Source organism: Arachis hypogaea, chromosome 9 (genome assembly GCF_003086295.3).
Source record: "Arachis hypogaea cultivar Tifrunner chromosome 9, arahy.Tifrunner.gnm2.J5K5, whole genome shotgun sequence".
NCBI classification, from domain to species: domain Eukaryota; kingdom Viridiplantae; phylum Streptophyta; class Magnoliopsida; order Fabales; family Fabaceae; genus Arachis; species Arachis hypogaea.
Window position 1 is genome coordinate 51,689,485 of NC_092044.1, and position 6,376 is coordinate 51,695,860.

Below are 6,376 nucleotides of genomic sequence, written 5' to 3' on the forward strand. Positions count from 1 at the left end.
CAGACTTTGAGAAATCATGTTGACTTGCTGAGTTAACATTTTGTTCTGAGCCAATATGGCATTCAGAGAATCAATTTCAAGAACTCCCTTCCTCTGAGGCATCCCATTATTCACAGAATTCCTCTTAGAAGTATACATGAACTGGTTATTTGCAACCATGTCAATAAGTTCTTGAGCCTCTGCAGGTGTTTTCTTTAGGTGAATGGATCCACTTGTAGAATGGTCCAGTGACATCTTAGAGAACTCAGATAGACCATAATAGAATATATCTATCATGGTCCATTCTAAAAACATGTTAGAAGGACATCTTTTGGTCATCTGCTTGTATCTTTTCCAAGCTTCATAGAGGGATTCACCATCTTTTTGTTTGAAGGTCTGAACATTCACTCTAAGCTTGCTCAGCTTTTGAGGAGGAAAGAACTTAGCCAAGAAGGCCATGACCAGCTTATCCCAGGAGTCCAGGCTATCTTTAGGTTTAGAGTCCAACCATGTTCTAGCTCTGTCTCTTACAGCAAAAGGGAAAAGCATGAGCCTGTAGACTTCAGGATCTACTCCATTAGTCTTAACAGTCTCACAGATCTGCAAGAACTCAGTTAAGAACTGGTAAGGATCTTCTGATGGGAGTCCATAAAACTTGCAGTTCTGTTGCATTAGAGCAATTAATTGAGGTTTCAGCTCAAAAATGTTTGCTCCAATGGTAGGAATTGAGATGCTTCTTCCATCAAACTTGGACGTAGGTGCAGTATAATCACCAAGCATCCTCCTTGCATTATTGTTGTTGGGTTCGGCTGCCATCTCCTTTTCTTGTTCGAAAATTTCAGCAAGGTTGTCTCTGGATTGTTGTAATTTAGCTTCTCTTAGTTTCCTCTTCAGAGTCCTTTCAGGTTCTGGATCAGCTTCAACAAGAATGCCTTTTTCCTTGTTCCTACTCATATGAGAAAGAAGAGAACAGAAAAGGAAGAGGAATCCTCTATGTCACAGTAAAGAGGTTCCATATTGTTAGTAGAAGAAGAAAGGGAATAAGAGTGAAGAAGAATGAATAATCCAAACACAAGGGTGAGGATAGAGGCAGTGATTTGAGATGAAGAGAGGTGAAGAGAGGTGTTAGTAAATGAATAAATAAATATAATAAGATGAGAGAGAGAAGTTTTTGAAAATAATTTTTAAAAAGGAGTTAATGATTTTCGAAAATTAAAGAAGAATTAAAATTAAAATTAAAATTTAAAACAATTAGTTAATTAAAAAGAATTTTGAAAAAGGATGAGATATTTTCGAAAAATTGATAGGGAAAATTAGTTAGGTGGTTTTGAAAAAAATAAGAAACAAATAAAAAGTCAATTAGTTAGTTGAAAAAGATTTGAAAATTAATTTTGAAAAGATAAGAAGATAAGAACATATTTTGAAATCAATTTTTTGAAAAAGATAAAATTTAAAAAGATATGATAAAAAGATATGATTAAAAAGATATGGTTGGAAAAGATTTAATTTTTAAAATTAAAATTAATTACGTGACTAAAAAGAAACTAAAAGATATGATTCTAGAATTTTAAAGATTGAACCTTTCTTAACAACAAAATAACAAATTTCAAATTTTTGAATCAATCACATTACTTGTTAGTTAAGTTTCGAAAATTTGAAATAAAATAAGAAATAGATTTTGAAAAGTTAAATTAAAATTTTTGAAAATCATAAGATAAAAGTAAAAGAGATATGATTTTTGAAAGAGATTTTGAAAAGATAAGATTTTTAAAATTGAAAATTTGACTTGACTTATAAGAACTAACTAATTTTAAAAATTTTTGACTAAGTCAACTCAAATTTTCGAAATTTTGAGAGAAAAAAGGAAAAGATATTTTTTTTTAATTTTTTTTTAATTTTTAATGATGAGTGAGAAAAACACATTTATGACCCAAAACATGAAAATTTTCGATCAAAACACATGATGTATGCAAGAACACTATAAATGTCAAGATGAACACCAAGAACACTTTGAAGATCATGATGAACATCAAGAACATATTTTTGAAAATTTTTAATGCAAAGAAAACATGCAAGACACCAAACTTAGAAATATTTAATGCTTAGAAACTATGAATGCAAAAATGCACATGAAAAACATCATACAACACAAAACAAGAAAATTTAAAGATCAAACAAGAAGACTTACGAAGAACATCTTGAAGATCATGAAGAACACTATGAATGCATGAATTTTTGAAAAATGCATAAAAATTTTTTTTTAGAAAAATGCAATTGACACTAAACTTAAAAATTGATTCAAGACTCAAACAAGAAACACAAAATATTTTTGAAATTTTATGATTTTATGAATTTTTTTGTATTTTCTTTTATTATTTTCAAAAATATATAGGAAAAAGAAAATAAGAAATTCAAAATTTTTAAGAAGAATTCCAGGAATCTTTCAATGTTAGCCTAAAGCTCCAATCCAAGGGTTGGACATGGCTTAATAGCCAGCCAGCTTTAGGAAGGCATTACATGCATTGAGGTGATTAGTTGAAGTCTCATTCCAAAAGGATTTGGATATGGCTTTACAGCCAGCTAGAATTCAACATGCTTCATGAAACTCTAGAATCCATTCTTAAAAATTCTGAAGCCATAGAATGATTTATTTTTAATTAATTTTTTTTTTCAAAAATAGGGATAAATTTTTTTGAAAAATTTTTGAAAACAAAACAAAAAGAAAATTACCTAATCTGAGCAACAAGATGAACCGTCAGTTGTCCAAACTTGAACAATCCCCGACAATGGCACCAAAAACTTGGTGCACAAAATTGTGATCATCAACAATCGCTCCAATAACTTGTTTGCACTCTCAAATGTTAATCACACTTAGTCACAACTCCGCACAACTAACCAGCAAGTGCACTGGGTCCTCCAAGTAATACATTACATGAGTAAGGGTCGATCCCACGGAGATTGTTGGTATGAAGCAAGCTATGGTCATCTTGTAAATCTCAGTCAGGCAGATTATAAAAGGTTATGGAGTTTTCGAATAATAATAATAAATAAACAGAAAACAAAGATAAAGTTAGTCATGTAAATCATTGGCGGAAATTTTAGATAATTGTTTAGAGATGCTGTGTTCCTTTTGAATCTCTGCTTTTCTACTGTTTTCATCCAATCCTTCTTATTCTTTTCCATGGCAAGCTGTATGTAGGGCATCACCGTTGTCAGTGGCTACATCCCATCCTCTCAGTGAAAAAGGTCCAAACGCTCTTGTCACAGCACGGCTAATCATCTGTCATGTCGGAATAAGATCCATTGATCCTTTTGCGTCTGTCACTACGCCCAACAATCGCAAATTTGAAGCTTGTCACAACCATTCAATCCCTGAATCCTACTCGGAATACCACAGACAAGGTTTAGACTTTCTGGATTCTCATGAATGCCGCCATCAATTCTAGCTTATACCACGAAGACTCTGATCTCACGGAATGGAAGGTTCGGTTGTCAGGCGAGGGCAACCATGCGTCGTGCGTCAGGAATCCAAGAGATACATACTCTAGCTTTTGCTTGTAGAACGGAAGTGGTTGTCAGGCACGCGTTCATAGGGACGGATGAAGATGAGTGTCATGGATCATCACATCCATCAGGTTGAAATACGAGCAGTATCTTAGAACAGGATGATGTAGGAAACTTGTCTCTCAACAAATTTTTCTTCGGCAAGTATACCGAATTATCGTCAAGTAAAAACTCACTATAGAGTGAGGTCGAATCCCACAAGGATTGATTGGTCAAGCAACTTTAGTTAGAAGAAAATGCTAGTTGAGCTAAACAGGATTTAGATTGAGATGCGGAAATTTAAATGACTAGAAAGTAAATAGCAGAAATTAAAGTGCATAATCTTAAATGGGGAATTGGGGTAGTGCTCATAAAAGTAAATGGCAGAAACTAAAGAGAATGGGTAAGATCAGAAATGGGGGAATCATCGGGTTTAGGCGATGTTGCAATTCTCTGGATCAAGTTCATTCTCATCTCTTCCTCAATCAATGCATTCATTGATCTCCTTGGCAATCTTAAGTGATTGAATCCCAATTCCTTGGTAATTCAATCTCTCAAATCTTGGTCAATAGCTAATTCCTTGGTCAATTGCTCATGAGAAGAGATGAAGTATGGTCACTGATTATACCATATACATTTCCCAATTCAAGTATTGAGGGGATTATAGTCACATATCCATCCCAACCCAAATTGGTCCAGCATGAGAAAGCAATTCTAGCATGATCTCTTCATTCCTCTTCCAAGGTTCCGAAGAGATCCAATTATGGAGAGTTTCTTTTCCAAGATAACTAACCAATTGAATTAAGATTGAAAGCTTTCTAGTAAAATCAAGAGAAAAGATAGAAGAAGAAGAATGAAAATTAATATTGATCCATCAAATTACAGCAGAGCTCCCTAACCCAATGAAAGGGGTTTAGTTGTTCATAGCTCTAGGAATCAAAAATGGCAGAAAAGAAGAATCCATGATAGAAGTACAGAAAAGTAAATATGCAAAGAGTAGTTCTCTCAAAATGCCAAAAGTCCCTTACTAGTTCAAAACTACTCCTATATATACTACTCTTCATGATCTTCTAGTGAGTTCTTCAAGTCTTGGATGTGGGCTTTGGACTTTGAGTTGAAGCAATTCTCATCTTTAGTGGGCCCATCTTGCAGAGAAATATGAATTAGGCTCAGACACTTAGTGAGATTAATCGTGGAATATATTTCTGGGTGCGAGAACGTTAGTGGCATTCACCTTTTCCACTAACATTCCACCCTCATATGCCCACGTTATTCTCTACGTTAGAAGTCTTAACGTGACTTCTAACGTTCCTTCTCAATTCTTGGCCAACGTTAATGGGACTCACTTTTCCCATTAACGTTGGCTTGTGCCCCTTTTCGCAAACGTTAATGTGAATCACTTTTCCCATTAACGTTGCTTGCCCTTTTCCTCCCACGTTAGATCTTACGTTAGCTTAGCTAACATAGCTCTTAACGTGGGCACCTATCACCTTCGAGAGCATTAGTGACACTCACCTTTATCACTAACGCTCCATTTGCCTTAATCCCCTACGTTAGAGTCCACATTAACTAAGTTAACGTGGCTCTTAACGTAGTAATGAAGCCATCTTCCAACGTTAGTGACAAAAGTGAGTGTCACTAATGTTGGCTCCTTGAACCCCACTCCACGTTAACTTTCACGTTAACAATCTTAGCGTGAGAGTTAACGTAGGCAATGAAAATGATTCAACGTTAGTGACAAAAGTGAGTGTCACTAACGTTGGCGTTGTTGATCTTTATCCACGTTAGAGTTCACGTTAACTTAGTTAACGTGGCTCTTAACGTGGGGCATTGCCTAGTTTCCCAACGTTAGTGGTGTTCACTTTTCTCACTAACGTTGAGGAGAAACGTTATTGGAGTTCACATTTCTCATTAACGTGGAGTCCTCCTTTACTTCTACGTTAAGTACCACGTTAACTTAGTTAACGTGGCTCTTAACGTAGGCTATGAAATGGCTTCGCAAGCATTATTGGTGATCACTTTTCTCATTAACGTTGCAAGTCAATTGCCATCCCACGTTAGTAATCACGTTAACTAAGTTAATGTGAATGCTAACGTGATTCTTCCATGCTTCATTTGTCCTGAAATCAAGCAATTAAAGTGCATCAAAGCTCTAGCCAAAATCATGAGATCATGCATCACTAAAATATCATGTAATTCTAGCAAAATCTCATGAAATCATGCAAAATTCACATTAGTTGCTTGAATGAAGGTGTAAGTGTATTTTCACCCAAAACTTGCCTTGTTTACTAGGAAAAATGCATGAAACTATCCTAAAATAGTAAAGAAAAGGTCAGTGAAACTGGCCTAGATGCCCTGGCATCACAACACTAAACTTAAAGCTTGCTTGTCCCTAAGCAAGTACTGAAGCATAAGCAAAATGAAATAAAAGATCAATAAGAAAAGATGGGAATAGCATTCATGATTCATGGAGTTTCATGCATAGCAACTTACGTTCTTTCCTTTTAGGTTTCAAGCCTTTATCACATCCCTAGTCACTCTCATGATTGCATCCCTTGAGGCTTCTTTCTTATTGATCCTTCTCTTTAATCTTATTACATTTTTCTTTTGGCTAAGTGCTCTGTAAGAGGGCGACTTTTTATGATAAGCTTTTAGCCAACACCCCAAACCAGTTGGTTTTAAGGTGCTAGGTGTTAAGACACCCCTAAGGACTTACTCCCTCAAGTCTCTTTCCCTCATACATACACACCACAGGCACATGGTTTGTTATTCTTTCTTTCTTGAGACCTTGGTGTCTAGCACCTCTTTGGGTTACTAAGTGCTCTGTAACAAGGGTTACTCTTGATAGTGGACT

At 35.3% G+C, this 6,376-nt stretch overlaps 1 non-coding gene across 1 annotated transcript; it reads left to right on the top strand.

The window, feature by feature from the left end:
• Window positions 1-292: 292 nt before the first annotated feature.
• Window positions 293-396, top strand: LOC112713690 (small nucleolar RNA R71). Its single transcript, XR_003158660.1, has one exon. It is a non-coding gene; the product is annotated as a small nucleolar RNA R71 (small nucleolar RNA).
• Window positions 397-6,376: the final 5,980 nt, after the last annotated feature.